Below are 7,935 nucleotides of genomic sequence, written 5' to 3'. Positions count from 1 at the left end.
CAAGAGCAGGTCAAATGCTGGGAATTCTGCACCGAGTAACTCATCTCCTGACTCCTCAAAGCCTGTCCACCAGTTACAAGGCACACGAGTGTGATGGAACACTCTCCACTTGCCTAGTTGAGTGCAGCTCTAATAACACTCAAGAAGCTTGACGCCATCCAGAACAAAGCAGCCCACTTGATTTTCACCCCATCCACAAACTTCAACATCACTCTCTGTCTTCAATATACTCAAGGAATGAGCATCAACAGTCCTCTGGGGTAGAGAATTTCAATCCTGAGTGAAAAAATTCTCCTTATCTCAGAATCACAGAATTGTTACAGTGCAGAAGGAGGCCATTCGGCCCATTGTGTCTGCAGCAGCTCTCCGAATGAACAATTCATCCAATGCCACTCCCCCACCTTCTCCCCCATAACCCTGCACATTCTTCCTTTTTTAGATAACGGTCTAATTCCCTTTTGAATGCCTCGATTGAAGCAGCCTCCACCACACTCTCAGGCAGTGCATTCCACATCCTAACCACTCACTGAGTTTTTCCTCATGTTGCTTTTGCTTCTTTTGCCAATCACTTTAAATCCGTGCCCTCTCGTTCTCAATCCTTTCATGACTCCGAACAGTTTTTATCTATCCACTCTGTCCAAAACCCATCATGATTTTGAACACCTCCATTGAATCACCTCTCAGGAAAACAATCCCAACTTCTCCAATATAAGAAAAGAAAAATACTGCAGAAGCTGGAAATCTGAAATAAAGTTCTGATGAAAGGTCACTGACCTGAAACATTAACTTTGCTTCTCTCTCCACAGATGTTGCTGGACCTGCTGAGTATTTTCAGAACTTTTTGGTTTTATCCCAACTTCTCCAATATGTCTTCATCCCTGGAACCATTCTCATGAAACTTTTCTGTACTCTTTCCAATGCCCTCACATCTTTACTAAGGTGTGGCACGCAGAACTGGACACAACACTCCACCTGAGGCTGAACTAGTGTCTTATACAAGTTCAACATAACTTCCTTGATCTTGTACTCTATGCCCCTATTAATTACACCTAAGATACTGTATGCTTTATTAAGTGTTCTCTCAACCTGTCCGACCACCTTCAATGACTTATGCACATTTACACCCAGGTCCGTCTGCTCCTGCACCCCCTTTAGAATGGTACACTTTATGTTATTCCAAAATGAATGACTTCACACTTCTCCGCATTGAACTTCATTTGCCAATTGTCCACCCAATCCACCATCTTGTCTATCTAATGCACCAACTTGTCTTTGTCCTTTTGTAGTTCCACGCTATCCTCCTCACAGTTCACAATGCTTCCAAATTTCATATCATCTGCAAATTTTGAAATTGCACCCTATACACCAAGGTCAATGTCATTAATATATATCAAGAAGAGTAAGGGTCCCAACACTGATCCCTGGGGAACTACACTACAAATCTTCCTCCAGCCCAAAAAAATCCATTACTCTCTATTTCCTATCACTCAGCCAATTTTGCATCCATGTTGCTGCTGCCCCTTTTATTCCATGAGCTATATTTTTTTCTCCTCTCTGTCCTAACTGGCTGAAATCTTATTCTGAGTCTGTGACCCCTAGTTCTAGAATCCCCAGCAAAAGAAAAGATCTTTCCAGCATCTACCTTGTCAAGCCTCTTCAGAATTTTATATGTTTCAATTAGATAAGTTTGATTGTTTCAAAACTCGAGTTAATAGAGGCCAAATCTGCTCAATCTCCCCTCATCAGACAATCATAGAATCAGTCGAGGAAGACGTCATTGCATTCCCTCTCAGGCAAGTTTATCCAAAGCTGTTATTAATCACATCTTTTTCCTTCTAAAGGACTCGACAAGCGAAGAGTGCCCATGCCCTTGCGTTTCTCTGAGTAGTTTATTAAATTTGATGACAGAAAATCATTCTCTATTTCCAAATGAGCAATTTCGAAGGCGGGTCTATTAACCAGGATCCCCCGCGGCAATGAATGTGCCCTATTCACTCGACAGGCGCCCAGCGCGCAGACGCAGTGCTGGCCATTATCTGGAGCATGCGCAGTGCGGGTGCTGGAGACGCTTTTGCTGCGGGTGAGAATCAGCGGGTGGTTTCAGAAACACCCGGTGTAGGCCGCAAGCCCCCAGTAAGAAGCTCCCGGTCCCGCGTTTGCACCGAGCCGGGCGGCTGCTGCGGGGCTTCTCCCGGTCATAGGCCCTGTTTGAAACTAATAATAAATTAAAAGGAGGGACTAAGTTCCCCGATTGAAGGGAGACCAGGAATAAAAATCGAAAACACTGACCGACTGAGGCGGAACAGGCGGCTCGGAAGGAGACTGTGGGCGCAGGGGAGGAACTGGAGCTCTGGGTGGGCTGGGAAGCTTCATAAAGAGCTAGGGTCGGCCTGAGGCCCCGTGTTTACCCCGCGGTGACGGGAGCGGGGGCACTGGCCGCCATCTTGGGCAGGGCGGGCTCAGGGCGCCTGCATAACCATCTTGGTGAGGGCACAGGGAGTGGGCGGGGCTTCAGGGTCTTTTTGTTTCCCAACCGGGTCATAGTGCCCGGGAGATGAAGCATCCTCGACAACTGGATTTTAAGCAGTTTCAGCCAGACTTCATGTGATGTTTGCAGCCTACAGAAGCCGATTGGCCATGGATATATTCAGTGTCAGAGGGTACAACCCCTGTATAGTTACCCTTTAGCCCCATGCTCCTAATTTTTGGTCGCTTAGTGTGGAGGGGGTGGGTCAGTCAGAGGACGTTCTCCTGGACCAGCTCTTAGGCGCGGTAAAAACAGCAATGTGTACGTCCAGGATATACGGGGGCGGGGCTCTCGTCCTTGGTCTTGTCTGTGGCCCTGGAGAGAGAGCACTCTTGATGCCTTCTGCATCCGATGGGTACAGAGTGTCTCACAGACCCTGGTAACATTCTGGTTTAGTTGGGAAGGGCCCTTCGCTTTCGGCACTTTACAGCATTCCGGACTCAACACGGGATTCAGACCATGGACCACAGTCTGATTGGTTTTTTAAAACCATGTGCCAGTCTTAAACTTGTTTTACATGCTTTCCCCCCTTCCCCCAAACCCACCCTGCGTTCACTTGATTGAAACTTTTGCCAGTTCGGATGAAAGGTCATCGACCTGAGAATTTAACTCTTTCTTTCTTTACAAATGCTGCCAGACCTGCTGAATATTTCCAGCAAGTTCTGTTTTTATTTCAGATAGCCAGCATCCGTAGTATTTTGCCTCTATTCCCTTTGATTTTGTTGGGACTTTGCTTATTTTGGCTTCTTTTAGTTCGAATGGACCACATGTTTGGGGGAACAAGAGAGGGAAGAATATTCCATGGAAAGTAGAAATTGTCTGTTCTGAATTTCTATCCTGTACTTACAGTGCTGACTTTTGCAAACTCCTTTTACAGGTGGCAAACTCAAACCAAACATCACATCAAGATCTGACAGAGTCACTCGATTCATCAGGACATGAATATCATCGGCCTTTGAATGTGGAAGGAAAAAGGTTTGTCTGTAGATTTCAAACATCAGTGTGACTGGAAAAGCACCGAGAGACACACACACCCGAATGAGAGTGTTCCAGTGCACTGACTGTGGAAAGAGCTTTAACCAGTTACACAGCCTGAAAAAACATCGCACCATTCACAGCGGGGAGAAACCGTACATGTGTTCTGTGTGTGGGTGAGACTTCAACTGATCGTCCAACTTGGAGAGACACAAGGACACCCGCATCATGGAGAAACCGTGGAAATGTGGGGACTGTGGGAAGGGATTCAATTACCCATCCAAGCTGGAAATTCATCGACGCACTCACACTGGGGAGAGACCATTCGCCTGCTCCGTGTGTGGGAAGGGATTTGCTCGTTCATGTAACCTGCTGGAACACCAGCGAGTTCACACTGGGGAGAGGCTGTTCAGCTGCTCTGAGTGTGGGAACAGATTCACCCGTTCATGCAATCTCCTAGCACACCAGCGAGTTCACACTGGGGAGAAACCATTCACCTGCTCCGAGTGTGGGAAGGGATTCACTCATTCATCTACTCTGCTGACACACCAGCGACTTCACACTGGGGAGAGACCATTCACCTGCTCCGAGTGTGGGAAGGGATTCACTTGTTCATCAGATCTGCTGAAACACAGGAACATTCACAGTGATAAGAGACCTTTTAAATGTTCTGAATGTGAGAAGACCTTTAAACGCAGACGTGACATGGTGACACACCAACGCACTCACACTGGGGAGAGGCCGTTCACCTGCACCGAGTGTGGGGAGAGATTTGCTCGTTTATCAACCCTGCTTAAACACCAGCAAGTTCACACTGGGGAGAGGCCGTTCACCTGCTCTGTGTGTGGGAAGGGATTCACTCAGTCATTCACTCTGCTGAGACACCAGCAAGTTCACACTGGTGAGAGGCCGTTCACCTGCTCTGTGTGTGGGAAGGCATTCACTCAGTCATCTGCCCTGCTGACACACCAGCAAGTTCACAAGTGACTGCAGGGATTGGATTCTGCTGTTACTGATGCTGTTAACCACATCCAGGACTGAACCACGTTTATTCTGACAGTTAAAGAAAGATCTGCACGTATACAGCACCTTCCACTACCTCAGGACATGTCAAAGTGCTTTACAGCTGATGATGTACGATTGAAGTGCAGTCACTGTTGTAATGTAGGAAACACAGCAGCCAATTGCACACAGCAAACTCTCTGGAGCGGGAGTTGAACCCACAACCTTCTGACTCAGAGGCGACAATGATACCAACTGAGTCACAGTCAGGGTTCATTTCTGTTGATGTGAACTGGTGTTAGGATCACTGGACCTTGTAACATGATTTTGTCTTAGATTATGATTTTTTTCAAAGTCCAAGTAGAATCCAGGAGGTCAGCTGACCTCACTCTGTAAAAGGTTACCAGGACAACAGAGGGAACAGATCAAAGAGTGTTTTCTGAAGAACAGAGACTACAGCACTAACACCTGAAGAACAATGGGTTTCACCCTCCCAGACTTTTGGATTGTAAAACAAGGAGTCAGCCATTGAGAACATGTAAATGAACCGGCAGGTGGTGGTAACACCTGGGGGCAGTGGAAAGGCCGAGTAGCTTTGTGAAACTAGACTTCTGGTCTTTGCATTTTGGAGAAGAGCAATCGACTATTGAATTCTAGGACCAGATAAATTTAACCGACTTTCTGGAGACTAACAGGCTGTAAGGAATGAACCATCACGTTGTGGCCTCAGGCAGGCTGTAAGAAGAGAATCCATTGGGGTGAGGCCTCAAGGGAAGCTGTAAGAGAAGGCACCCAGCAGGGGCAGCTGGAGAGAGAGAGAGGCAGAGAGTAAACGCCTGCTCTCTGAAGATATACAGTGAAAGGCTGTGGAAACTTGACCCTGTTTTTTGAGACTTGAAGTTTGCAGAGGAGTAAAGGGCCCACAGGATCATCGGAAATCACATTATCCACAGATGTCCAGGTCAGAAGTGCTTGGAGAAGTGAGCGAAGGAAAATATTGTTTTTTTTTAAACGTCTGGGAGATGCAGTCCATTGAACGGGGAGGAATTTGGGACTTTTAACTGCAAAACATTTCATCATCAAAAAAGATTGTGTAACATATAAATATGGTGTGAGATATTCAAGAGTTGAATAAGTAAAGAAAATACCTTTGATTGTAATTTGGGTATCAGTTATTTACAAAGTGCTATTTAGTTTATTGGGGATTTCTTTTAATTTAGTTGTTATAAAAGACTTAAAACATGAAATCTTGTTGTGTAATTTGTTAAATGGGTCTGGGGGTTCATGTCTCGTATTTTTCATATTAACGATCTCTCTGAGGCAGTGGTTAGCACTGCAGCTTCACAGCTCCAGCGACCCGGGTTCAATTCTGGGTACTGCCTGTGCGGAGTTTGCAAGTTCTCCCTCTGTCTGCGTGGGTTTCCGCCGGGTGCTCCGGTTTCCTCCCACCTCCAAAGACTTGCAGGTTGATAGGTAAATTGGCCATTGCAAATTGCCCCTAGTGTAAGTAGGTGGTAGGAGAATTGTGGGGATATGGTAGAGAATATGGGATTAATGTAGGATTAGTATAAATGGGTGGTTGTTGGTCGGCACAGACTCGGTGGGCCGAAGGGCCTGTTTCAGTGCTGTATCTCTAAATAAATAAATAAAATAACTGGAATATGGGATTAAGCAGGATACCTCATTTTCAGCTAGCACAGACAATGGGCTGAATGGCCTCCTTCTGTGCCATAAATTTTCTGTGTTTCTATTCTGACAGTTGGAGTTTGTTTCTGCCGATATTAATAACCTTATAACTTGGCTGAAGTTTAATATTCTGGATAAATGTCAAATAAATAAGCTTTGTTTAAACACCTTGTTGTAGATTTTTGTCTTTCCCACCTGAGTGTTTAGCATCACCTGGCTGGAGCTCAGAAAGGACAATCTGGGGGGAGGATCGTACGGCAGGAACAGAACTTCAGCCTGAACACAGTCCTTCAGGATCACACTGAGAGACAAACAGCACTTTGGTCTTTCTAGTCTCTCTTCACTGACAACAAAGTCCCCGTGTGGGTTAATCCTGAGGCCTGTAAGAAATGTGTCCCAGCCGTTGTATTCCATGGTTCAGAGCTCTTGGGCACGGAACAGAAGGCTCCTTTACAACTGTGTTTAGAGTCAGGAAGAACAACAGGGAATGCTGGAAATGTGCTGTCAGATCAGAGATTGGTGTAAAACTGTGATCTGTTCCTGACTGAAAGTGAAACGGCAGGTTTAAGTTTCCAGTCTGAAAATGACTGATAATTATTTGACAAAAGTTGAACATGTTTGTGTGACAGTCCCAAGTCTACCATTTTAAAGCAGGTATTAACTCATTTAAAATAGTCCCATTGGAAATAAATTGGTTAAATTCTGCCTGGTAGCTGCTGATACAATTATACAACAGTCATTTAATCTCCAGATAAAGAAGGATCTGCAGTGTGTTTCCAGGAATTCCCTATTGCTGTTATTGGTAGATGGCAGAATACACAACCTGGAACATCCCTAATGCATCTTGTATATTTTTTTTTATTCGTTCCTGGGATGTGGGCGTCATTGGCTAGGCCACGGGCGTCCCTCTCAGTGTGACACTGCTGCCATTGTGCACTGGTGGAGGGAGTGAATGTTTAAGGTGGTGGATGGGGTACCGATCAAGTGAGTTGCTTTGTCTTAGATGGTGTAGAGCTTCTCGAGTGTTGTTGGAGCTGCACTCATCCAGGCAAGTGGAGAGTATTCCATCACACTCCTGACTTGTGCCTTGTAGATGGTGGACAGGCTTTGGGGAGTCAGGAGGTGAGTTACCCGCTGCAGAATTCCCAGCCTCTGACCTGCTCGTGCAGTCACAGTATTTATACGGCTACTCCAGTTCAGTTTCTGGTTAATGATGTTGATGGTGTGAGATTCAGTGATGGGACTGTTGTTAAATGTCATGGGGAAATGGTTAGATTCTCTCTTGTCGGAGATGATCATTGCCTGGCACTTGTGTGTTGTGAATGTTACTCGGGAGAGGGACCTCCAGGAGTGGAATTTAAGAAAGTTGGGTTTCAGTATTCTGACAAATACATGGCAAGGAATCCTTACTAAGAAACTGGGATTTTACCTGTCAGCATAGATCTAGGGATGAATGATGCCTGACTCCCTGAATTGTCTTACATTGAATCCAGATTGAAACATTGTGATGTGAGGGCATTGGAGAGACTACAGAAAAGATTCACGAGAATGGTTCCAAGTAAGAAGAACTTCCGTTATGAAGATGGATTGGAGAAGAGAAGGCTGAGAGGTGATTTGATCGAGTTATTCAAAATCATGAGGTGTCTGGACAGAGTAGATAGAGAGAAACTGTTCCCACTCATGAAAGGATCGAGAACGAGATGGCACAGATATAAATTATTTGGTAAGAAAAGTAAAAGTGACAT

The 7,935-nt window shown here is 45.5% G+C and overlaps 1 pseudogene; it reads left to right on the top strand.

Moving 5' to 3' along the window:
- The first annotated feature begins 2,561 nt into the window (after nt 1-2,561).
- LOC137348719 (zinc finger protein 585A-like) overlaps nt 2,562-7,935 on the top strand; it is an 87,754-nt pseudogene continuing 82,380 nt past the window's right edge.

The sequence above is a fragment of the Heterodontus francisci genome, chromosome 34 (genome assembly GCF_036365525.1).
Source record: "Heterodontus francisci isolate sHetFra1 chromosome 34, sHetFra1.hap1, whole genome shotgun sequence".
NCBI lineage: Eukaryota > Metazoa > Chordata > Chondrichthyes > Heterodontiformes > Heterodontidae > Heterodontus > Heterodontus francisci.
Note: the sequence above shows the minus strand (reverse complement) of the source record. Positions and strands in the feature narration are given on the sequence as shown.